Consider the following 12,224-nt stretch of genomic DNA (forward strand, 5'->3'; position numbering starts at 1 on the left):
CCAATTCATTTTGGTTGATGCAATGTGCGATTGCGGGATCCGGTAAGCTAGAGAAGACAAGGTTCGGCGTAACCCTGTTGGAGCAGGAAACTTGGAGGGCTTAGGTGCATTGGGTAGATTAGGCTTGGAGGGTCTTCTACTATTCATGTATCCCAACTTTATTCTCTAGTGGATTATTGACCGCTTGGAGGGCGGCGGAGAGGTTTTTCGCTGAGGACTTCGGTTCCCTCTTCGATAACACATCGCTGTGTTGTCTTTGTGTTTGCATCTCTCTTCCCATAATCTTTACCTTTTAATTACTGCTGTGGTTGTGATTAATTTCGATTTAGATTGTTTTACCAATTTTGTTTTAGCTTATTTTCATATTCCGCACATACATTGTTTGATTATAAGCTTATGTTGATAATTTGTAAATTGGGGGTCTAAACGTTCATAGGTGTTTTACACACTATTTGAACATTCAATTGATATCAGAGCCAGGTTGATAATTTGTAAATTGGGGGTCTAAACGTTCATAGGTGTTTTACACACTATTTGAACATTCAATTGATATCAGAGCCAGGTTGCACTTGCTGTGGTTTAATTACCTAAGTGTGATCCTTGACCCCGTTTGAGATGGATTGATCTCAATCACTTAATGCTCCACCATATTTTGATGGAAGTAATTATGCCTTTTGGAAAGTCCGGATGAGGGCATTCTTGTGTTCAATTGATGAAAGTGTTTGGGATGCAGTAGGTGTAGGATGGACTAGGCTTAAGGCTGCCAAATCTACATGGGATAAGGCGGCCCTCGCGGCAGCTAATGCAAATAGCAAGGCACTAAATGCTATTTTTTTGTGGTGTTTCTTCATATGAGTTTCATAGGATTTCTCACATAACAATTGCCAAGGAGGCATGACAAATATTGGAGAGCACCTATGAAGGCACGAAGAAGGCAAAAGACACTAAGTTGCAAATGCTAACCACTCGATTTGAAGAGCTGAGAATGAGTGAAGACGAGTCATTTGACTCATTTTATGGCAAGCTGAATAAGGTGGTTATTGGCAAGTTCAACTTGGGTGAGAAGATGGAGGACTCAAAGATAGTGAGGAAGATCCTTTGATCATTGCCGGAGAGCTTCCGTGCAAAGGTTACATCAATTGAAGAGAGTAAGGACCTTGATGATATCAAAGTTCAAGAATTAATTGGCTTACTTCAAATGCAACAGACATGGACATCTTAAGAAAGAGTGTCCCAATTATTTGAGAGGGAAGGGCAAGGTGTATGCCACTACTCTTAGTGATTCAGACTCTTCCAATTCAGATTTGGAAGAAAGCTATGACGGAGAAGGGAACTACTCCGCCTTTATGACCATTGCTCCCGTTGAATCTTTGGATGACTTGAGTTTGCTAGTGGAAGAGCTTGGGGAGCACATTGAAGTGGAATCAATGGGAGTAGTAGAAGAATCCGATGTTGAGGATGATGAAAGAACAGTGGGACTGCAAGAAACATACAATTCCCTCCTTGAGAATTCAGGAGAATATGCAAGAGTGGCTAAGGCAACCATTAAAAAGATGAAGAGGGCAGAGGAAGATTATAGAAGTCTTCTAGTGCGATACAAGGAGACCAAATGTGAAATGGAGACACTGAACAGAGAGTTAACCGAAGCTTATTTAAAAATCAAATTCCTTGAGCTTGAGGTGATTCAAGCGAATGCTAAAGTAGAGTGGGTTTCCTCTAAGAAGCTTGATGATGTACTTGCTCATCAAAAACCATTCTTTGACAGAAGCGGATTGGGATACACCGGAGAGAGCAATTCGGCTGCTAATATATCCAAGGAAATGAGGTTTGTGAAAGCCAAGGAACGGATGGTAGCTACCACTACTGTTGAGAAAGTGAAGGCAGAGAAGAAGCTGAATGTGATTGACCAAAGGCTACTGACTAAGCCTCCTAACCAATCAGTGGTCAAACCTAAGGGTAAAGGGAAATCTCTCCCAAAGTCACAAAGAGGTTTGAGAACTCAACATTTCTGCCATCATTGTGGAATTCAAGGACACACCAGACCCAATTGTCATAATCTTCAAGTATTGAAGAATTCAAGTGCTCAAAGGTCGAGAGGACCAAAGCATGGCGAAGGGAATTGGACTGCTGAGCAATCAAAAGGTCAAGAAGGTGATCCCAGAGTAAGGGATGTGATGAGAATGATTGATGCATTCACCACCTGTTTGGCAAGCTTCACCAGAAGGTTTGAAAGTCACAACAAACGTACCCAATCTTCCAGGGATATCACCCCAAACGCACGTGCCATGTGGGTGAAGAGGGGTACTCATGCATAAGCATTACAACATGTCCATGCATTAAGTTTTCCTATGCTTTGTGGCTTTGATTGGTTGTGTGCTTTCTGTTATCGTTCCAGCAAGTGTTGAAAATTTTTGTTTGTTCGTTTGCTTTTTACTTTGAATGTTTTTACATTTGTTTTTTTATCAATCTTTACTTGTTTTTGTGTCAAAAATCCAAAAACACATAAAAAGTAGAAAATCCAAAAAGTTTGATCGGCATTATTGTGTATTGTGACAAGCATATTTTGCCTTGTACCTTTGTACTAATGGCTTTGTGCATTTAAGAGCGTAGTTTGTTCTTTATACATTCATATCATTGTAAGAAAACTATTGACATCTATGTGACTGTTGTAAATAGATCTTCAAACTTGTCATGAATGATTAGTCAATGGTTTCGTTGATCTTGAAACTTGCATAGACTTGTGCCTATATATCTTCCCACTCTTTTATTTTTTTTATTTTTGCTTAAAGATGTCAACAAATGTAAATCTCAAAATGAAAAGAGATAATGAGCTGCAAAAGTCGTCGCACATATTAGTATTTGACTAGGAAAAAGGAAAAGCGATCTTTATGAAATTGTATGATGCCTAAAAAGCCAAAGGCTTGCTCATCAAATTGAAATATCAAAAATTTCAGGCATCAATCTCAAAAAGAGATGTATTGATTCAAAAAGATCAAATGATATGATGTGTATGAAGCCAAATGAAAAGCTTCAAATTTAAGTAATCAAGTTTATGTGGGAGGTCATATATGCATATTTCTATAATTGAGATTGGTCACTTTTCCTCGTGCTAATTGTGTATGACTTGGTTGAATTGATCATTGAAACTTCACATTAGACTAAGGACTATCTCAACTTTGGTACCCACACACATTACACATGTCTACGTTCAATGAATGCCTTATTCATTTGTGTGATTGTACTTGATTAAATATGTTGCACATGCTCAATTATATGTTGATCAAACACAAAAAGATTTTTGAGTGCTTTAGTTGTTTTTGGAAAGTGTTTTTATTTTTATTTTTTAAAAATTTCAAAAACTGTGCAACCTTGTTCTGGCGACTTGCCTTGCGGGTCAAGACAGTCGCATGCCCCAGTTGCAAGCTTACACTTTAGGTTTTCGTGACTCACTGGCGGGTCAAAGTCCTAGTCGCGAAAAAGACTTACAATTTTTTCAAAAAATCTAGGTTTTTAGATTTCTCGCGACTCAGTTTGGTGACTTGTTCATGAGTGGAAGCCCAAGCCGCGAGGTTACTCAAAAAGTTTCGCGGCTCTTCGCAACTTCCTCACGGGTGGACCTTCTAGTTATGAAAAACACTTAGAAAATTTTTTCAATTTTTGTCTCAGGGGTTTTTGGCGACTTGGTCTGGCAACTTGTTCGCGACTCATTTCAGTTGCGAAAATAGTGTGTTTTGCGTTTTAAGGATAGTTTTTTAAAAAAATTTCAGTTTTCCTTCGTTCACTTTGACTGGTCATTGTCTTCTCCGTTCATCTCTCTCACAAACTCACTGTGTTTCTCCCAAAAATCCACCATTTTTCTTCATCATCTTTACTTCAAACTTCAAGAAAAGGTATGGGTTTTCTATTTTTCTCAAAGTATTTCATGTTTATAGCCTTTGATTTCTTGATTTTTGAGTTTTTGTTGAGATTTGAAAACATGATGTTCGAATGTGGTTTGGGTAATTTTTTTGTTGAGTTTGTTTTATGGTTTTTGTTGATATTGATAATATGATGCTTGTTTCACATGTTTTCGTGCTTACTTCTCACTTTTGAGTTGTATATTTTGTTGGTTTTGTGCATATCATACCCATGGTAAAATGTCTCATAGGCATTTTCTTGTGATTCTGTGGATTTCATAGATTGCATTGTGCTTAGCTATGCTTGCACATTCATCACATTTGCACACCACATGCACCAGTGTTGCTCATGCTTAAATACATGATTAAATACTGCATGCTTGGTTCATTTATCATGATTGAGTGATATGTCTTTCTAAATAACTATATGTGCCTATTTCATGGACTAACTGGGATCAAATCAAGTTTATGATTGTGTCTTGTGGTTTTGCACTTGGTTCTCTGCTGTGTGTATGTTCTTTTGCAGATGTCTCGTCATTCCTCTCGAGGAAAAGAGCCTGTGATTGATGTTCCATCATCCCCTGTTTCAAAACGGAATCAAAGTTCGTTTCAAGATTCAAACAGTGAGAGATTCAGGACTCCCCTTGATTCATAGACTTTCTCAAGCATTTTTGTAGATGCTCCTACTATGGTGGAAAGGGTTGTAAAATTTGATACCTTAGGAACAACATTTATTCCTAGGATCTTTGAAGCAAAAGATTGAGCTGATCTGTTCGGGAATTTCGAGGATCCGATTGATGAATTAGTTAAGGAGTTCTATTCAAATGCTAGATACACCAGAGTTGAGTTGAAGTGTTGAGTACGAGGAAAAGGAGTTCAGCATCAATCCAGACTACATTGCAAAGGTTCTTCGAATCAATAGACCGGCCAATGTAGATCTCACTCCATATGATGATAGACTTCCTCAGGTACAAGACATTCTTCAAATTCTTGGGCCTAATCATGAGATTTCAAGCAAAGGAACATCCATAGGCACTACAAAGTTTGCACCTGAATTGAAGACTCTCACTTTGATCATGTTCTTCAACCTCTACCCACCGTCTAACACCGGCTTCATCAACCTTGGACGAGCACAATTCCTATGTGATCTCCTCACTGGAGTTCCGATTGACATTTGTGCCCACATTTTTCAGTCCATTGGGAAAACAGCAGCTCAAATGGCAGCACGAACAGGTCTTCCTTTTTGTAGTCTTCTCATAAAGATCATGGTTCTTGAAGGTGTTCGTCCTCCAACAGATGGAAAAATACTGGCACATCTTTGACCATTATCCATGATATCTCTTCAAGCAAGTAAGAGTCACTCTTCTAAAGCACCTAAGAGTGAATCTTTCCCTCATGCCACCCCATCCGGTCATGGCTCAGCTACACCTGTGCATACCAAGACTACTTCTCCCATTACTCCTGAGTTGCAGACGACTAGCACTCAGCCTATACAACCTAGCTCTCAAGCTAACGGATTAAGCATTTTGATTGAGGGTTTGTATCAGCATATTTCCAGATTTGAAAAGGTTCTCTACTCCTCCAACAACCAAGTTCAAATGTGTCTCACAACTATTGAGACACGGTTAGATGCTATTCAACAAAAGCTGGAGGATAGCCTTTAGTTATTTGTGCCAAAAATGGGAAGAGATAGCATACAGTAAGAGGGAGAGCAACACAAGAATGGGAAGTGTGCATACTAAAAGGCGGAGTTGTGTGAGCTTAAAAGGAGAACACTGATATACATATACACATACTTTTGGCTTGTCTTGTTTTTTAGCTTATGTGTTTATAGCTTCTTTAAACTCATGGATATTTACTGTGCTTTTGTTTAAAGCTTTTGGTACTTTGGTTTATATATTTAAGTTCATATTCAGTATATTGTTTTAGTACCCATGCTTTGTAGCTTAGTACTTGTTGTTACTGTTATGCATTTCTTTAATTACATCACTCTTGTGCCCTTGTTGGATTTTATATCCTTGATGCAATGACCTTGTGTTGTTGTATCGGTTGAGTGTTGGACATGCAAATGATACTTTGCATTGAGCTTATTAGCTTGCATGTCCAGATGTTCATTCCTTGTGTAAATAATCATTGTGGTCACTATTTATAGTGATTGTTCATTTTTGGTCAAGTCATGCTTTATTGCTTCATTTCTTTTTGCTTGATCGCATTGTGCTTACTCCATATGCATTTTAAGATTTTTGCTTATAATGATCGTATTGTGTTGTTGTTTTCGGGAAATACTTGTCCGTATGGTTCAAGAGTTTCACAGATTCTAGAGTTAGGTGTGAGTGAGTTTTGTTCAACTGTTCCCAACTCACATGTTAAGTCTAGAGTTTGTTTTAGGGTTTTGTCACGGAATAGCCAAAAGGAGAGATTGTAAGATTGAATTTATTCAATCATTTTGTTGGCTTTATTCCGTGTCAAATTTGCTTGTAATTCAGCATTTAGAAATCCTGTATTTAGGTGGGAATCATGTAAGGGTAATGTGTGAGAGAGTGTGAAGAAAATATCAAAAGTGTACACTCAAGAAGGGCCTCACGACTGGATCTTGCGATTGGTGAGTCGCCAAAGGTGGCACACGTGTGAAGCATGCAGGGGAGCTAAAGGGTCACACCAGCTGGAGCACTATAGGACAAAACTTTCAAACTGGCTAGACAGTTAGCTTGTGACTTAAACTCGCGACTCATTCCAGTCGCGAGCTTGAGTCGCCAAAATGCTCTGTTTGTTAGAAACCTGACTGTTTACATTCCTCACTCACCCTACTATAAATACCCTTACACCACAAAATGTTGAGAGCTTCCAGAGAGAATTTTGAGAGAGAAACCCTAAAGAAAAACAAGATTGACTCATCCACAATCTTCATCCTTTGATTCTCCAAATTCCTCTACTCTCACCCTCTCCATTGATACATCCTTGAGAGGTACATTAGCCAAATACTTATCTCACCATACTCATATCTGTGAGGAGGCATTTTGGTACTTGAGAAGCAGTTCGGAAGGGACCAATTCATTTTGGTTGATGTAATGGGCGATTGCGGGATCCAGTAAGCTAGAGAAGTCAAGGTTCGGCGTAACCCTGTTGGAGTAAGAAGCTTGGAGGGCTTAGGTGCACTGGGTAGATTAGGCTTGGAGGGTCTTCTACTATTCATATATCCCAACTTTATTCTCTAGTGGATTATTGACCACTTGGAGGGTGGTGGAGAGGTTTTCCGCCGAGGACTTTGGTTTCCTCTTCAATAACACATCGTTGTGTTGTCTTTGTGTTTGCATCTCTCTTCCCTTAATCTTTACCTTTTAATTACTGTTGTGGTTGTGATTAATTTCGGTTTAGATTGTTTTACCGATTTTGTTTTAGCTTATTTTCATATTCTACATATACATTGTTTGATTATAAGCTTGTATTGGTAATTTGTAAATTGGGGGTCTAAGCGTTCATAAGTGTTTTACACACTATTTGAACATTCAACATTGACCTCTCTCTTTTGACATACTTATTCAATGTAGGACTACTTAAACGTGTATACCCAATCAAAGCAAATAAGAAAACGATGAAGAATATGATGATAGTGGTTAAAAATAAGGCAAGAGAAGAAAATAAAGATCAAGATGATGGTGCTAGTTTGGATGAAGAAAGAAGAAAAAGAAGATGATTTTTTTTTTTTTTTTGTTGAGAATATTAAGTATTTTTAACACACACGGGGAGAGGGAAGAAGGTATTAAAGAAACTGACAGTGCTGTATATCCAAAAGGGCTTAAGAAAAAGAAGATGATGGTAGAGGTGATCATGGGTGAATGAGTTAGTCAATTATTAGTATATTATTCTAGCATTGGGTGAGCTTTCGTGCATTAATTAAAGAGAAAAATGACACTGCCCTTTTTTTTTTTTTTTGAGAAATAATTACAACATGCTGCTAACTCTGCAACTCGAACCCTTTCCCTCCTAGACCCCCAAGCACTTTATACATGAGGAGGTGTCAATTCAGCTACAAGACTTTTGGCAAATAACACTGCCCTTAAGTTAACTATTTGTGTACCTTTGAGCATTTTTTTTAAACAATGCACTAGTCTAGTCGTGTTACAATAATAATTTTTAGAGTCTAAAGTCCGTTTGAAAACTTTTATTACAATAATAATAATAATAAATTCACATTCACGGGACATAATTGGTTTGGTCGAAAGGAGAGATCGTTTGATAAAATAAAATAAATAAATTTAGAGTCTCAAACCCTATTTACTTTCCTCTTTCTATTTTTTAACAAAAATAACATAGTGACCTAAATTCTTGTTCTTCTCTCTACTACATCCCATGAAAATACTAGGACAAAAAAAACTGAGAGACCTTAACTCATTTTTCTATCCACTACACACAACAAAAATACCAAACGAGACCTTAAAATTCTCCAGTTCACTTCACGTCTCTATCCTAATAGAATTCAAATGTTGACTCCACAACACATCAGAATCGTTGGTTATTTTTTTTCGCCAAAAACAACAACCACGCCAAAAGAGTTACAAGTTAGTTATTACTAGATCAACAAGCTACTAATAGTCTAATAGTACTCCATGATCACCTATACTTTATATACAAATATAAACACATCAAATTCTAAAATCCCCAACAATACATCACTTAAATAAGTGTAACACTTACAAGCTCGGTATCAACTGAAAGGCCACCCATCCATACACCTAAATGTCCAAGGTTTCGCCTTCTCCTGTTAATGTAGAATAGACCTTCATGGCCTTCCTGGATTCTCACGTGTGCCTGAAATCATTGCGCAAGGTAAAAAGACACTAGTAGAAATCATGAGCCTTGGAGTCGGAATTGCATAAAATTTAGTAGGTTGAAGCAAAACAGCCTTGTAAATGGTAGTCATGGCTTTGCCATGAGGTACCCCTGAAATGGCGAATTCCTTCATTTAGGCCCCAAAAATTGCGATTTTGCCGTTATAATAATTTTTGTTTCCTTAATAATTTTTTACTCAAAAGTCAGAATAAGGTCCTGCATGTTTTGTGACGACCCTTAAAGTTAGTAGTTTATGATTCTGCATTTAACTCAATTTTGCGATTTTTGGTAAATTTCGGTATTTTGTCACCTAATTGCGTAATTAGTGTGAATTAGGGTTTTAGACATTTTTCTAAATATTTATATGTTTTGTAGTCATCAGAAGCAAATTAGACTATTATCAATAAACACAGACTTTTGTCAATTTTCTTCTCGGGTGGATTCCAATTTTATCACCTTGTGGATTCAAGGACCCTCTCATGGATTTGAGATTTACTCCCTAGGAACTAACAGTTTAGTTTTTGTCCATCATAGAGAGTATCGTGTGTACTTTCTTCAAGCTTCCGTGACATCTCCTGTAAACCAAATACAGTGTTCAAACCATATTGACTTACATATAGGGGCACCCTACATGTAAGTCAATCGCACGAGTCACCCTTCTAGTCACCATCTTGATTACCTCAAGAGATTCTTCCCTATATAACTTGGTGTATACAGGGCAGGTAGTACTCATTTGAAAACTTGTCCGGTTTTCTTTCTTAAAATTATGAGAACCCTATGAAATAATATATAAATAAATTAATAAATAAAATAGAAAGAAGAAGAAGAAGAAGAAGCATGTGATTTGGTGGGTGGAAGAAGGTTAGTATAGTACTATCCGATATGCCGAGTTGTATAACAACACATTTTAAGGCAAACTGACGTGAGATGGGAAAACAAAAAAACAAACAACAAAAAACAAAACAAAAATCAAGACAAGACAAGACAAGACAAACCTTACCATTCGGGTTGGGTTTATGTAATACTCATACTCAATCCATTAGGTTCCGGTGTGGGGGAAAAAAACCTGCCCTGAAATCCATATTGGGCCAGGTAAAACACATACCCATCAGGTCAAGTTGGGTTGGGTCAGGAACCCGTTGCCCGGAGTGTCCATCCCTAAATTCATTGGGTATACATCCTTAAAGTTTGAAGAAACAGTAGTAAGGGGCTCCATTAATATTAAGGACAACCGAGGAAAAAATATATTATTCAATCAAATGATAATTAGTTTTTTAAACGAATATCAAAGCAAGCCTCGCTGGCTGGTGACCACAAGTTGGGCTTAATAAAGCACAATATGTCAATTTGAACTCAGTTGAATCTGTATGCCATAGCCAATATATAGAAGCCCAAGCCAACCCCAGGTCTGTCGTTCTCAATGAAGCACCCATGGACCACCTGATCTTGTACAAGATGAGTAATTCATTACTAGCTGCAATATTATTTTTTAAATTTTAAATAAATAAATGAAGTTTAGCTATCCTTATTCCTTTCTTTAAAGCTAAATGAAGTTTAAGTTACTTTCTTTTGTTATTCAGATTTTTTTTTTTTTAATTTTTTTAAAAAGAGTAATACTAACGGGTGCTTTTAGGGTAATGGTTAACAATCCATTTTAAGAAGTTTTAACACCACTTTTATAGGAAATGAAAAAAACTGTTAAAATATTAATTATTTTTTCTCTTTTTCCAATAAAAACTTTTTTAAATAGATTGTTAATTATTCTCCTAAAAACATCTGTTAGTATTTTTTTTATGTTAATTATTTTTATTTAAAAAAGAAAAAGAAATAATTAACTAAGTAATCTGCTTTTAATGGGTTGTGTTTTCTTAGGTGGCAACAATACAAAAGTTAAAAAGAAATACTTGTGTTGTCTGGTTGTGGCGTAAATGTTTAGTCAAACCCCTACTGGCCCTACAGTTCAAGTAACCTTGACCCACTTATTATTTCGCTTATCATTTCACTTTGAAGTTAGCACCTTTGCTTCTTCTTTAAATCGTGTAGCTTTGGCAGTTTGGCCCCCCACCCCACAATAATAATTATCATGTAAAATTAATAAATACATGTGCCTAGTTACTTTAGTGAGAAACTCACCACATTTCAAGCTGAAACTAACCGATGGATACTTGCCACGTTGCAGAAAGTGATAGACATAGAGAATCTATGGTAATTTTGGATGAGATATTCTGATATGGCAAACAAGTGAACAACTATTTTGTGGTGTAGCTAAAGTGGTGTGGTGACCATTTCTGCATCAGATTATGAACTCTCTACTTTCTAGTCTCTCCCTCCATATTTCTCACGCGCTGCTTGTACGCACTTCTCTATGTTATGCGTGGCAGCATAGTACATTATACATAGTAGGTCTCTGCCAACGAGGCCATTGGTTGTTTGAACAGTTCATACCCAGTCGCTTTTACATGAACGTGCCTGTGGGTTTTTTTTTTTTTTTTTTTTCAGAACTCAGTCAGAAGCGTGCCAATTACATAACATAGAATATAGAATTAATAATGCCAATTACATAGGGTGTTCTTGCTTTTAAAACAATCCATCCTTAATTTGAAAATGATTATCCACTTTAAATTATCGATTGTTCAAAAGTTTAAATTATTAAGATATAGTAAATTTAATTATTTAACCACATAATTCTAACAACCCATAAAATTGGTCAAAACAAAAATATTGTATTGTAGCTCAATAGCATATTTTATGCTTATTTATTTCAAAAATTAAGGTTCAAATCTTTCATTGACTGATTGTACCCATCAAATTATTAATGAAAGAAAAAATTGGGTTGAAAAAATCCAAACTTTTATATATTGCAACACCACAAACAAAGGGGCATCTGCCCAACTACCAGCTTTTTCTAATCTTGTGTGCATTGTGGTTAGGATTGGAAACTCTACCAATAGTACCTCAACATTGAAAATCAATGAATGTACAAAGATTATCTCTATATTTCAGCAGCTAAACGGAAAATGGTTTTAGGAAAGGACTTTAGAATTGGATGTACTCATTCAACAGAAAGATCATGGCCCTATATCTCTTAGAATATATCTAATTTTTTAAAAATGGAAGTTCAATTTTTTTAATTATATACTTTAAAAAACCATTCTATCTCATATTGTTATTTATTTATTTTTTATTTTTATCAAGGTAACATCATCATTGGTCCAAAAAATACAAAGATGTGATTATGATTTTTATCAAAAGCAAGGGTGTGCACATGTTAGCTTAGGTTAGGGTTAAGGTATTTTTCAACTCAACTTTGGTTGAGAAATTTCCAACCTAACCCAATCCAAAAGAGTTAGGTTGGATCAGTAGGTTGGCGGCATGAAACACTCTACAAAATGTGCAAGGCAACCATGAAACACCCTACTTAGTGCTAAATATTATGCAGTGAGCCATTGAGTACTGTGTAATTATGCTATCACAGCCTTTATCACATCATTCCATAAT

Source organism: Quercus robur, chromosome 8 (assembly GCF_932294415.1).
Source record: "Quercus robur chromosome 8, dhQueRobu3.1, whole genome shotgun sequence".
Lineage (NCBI taxonomy): Eukaryota > Viridiplantae > Streptophyta > Magnoliopsida > Fagales > Fagaceae > Quercus > Quercus robur.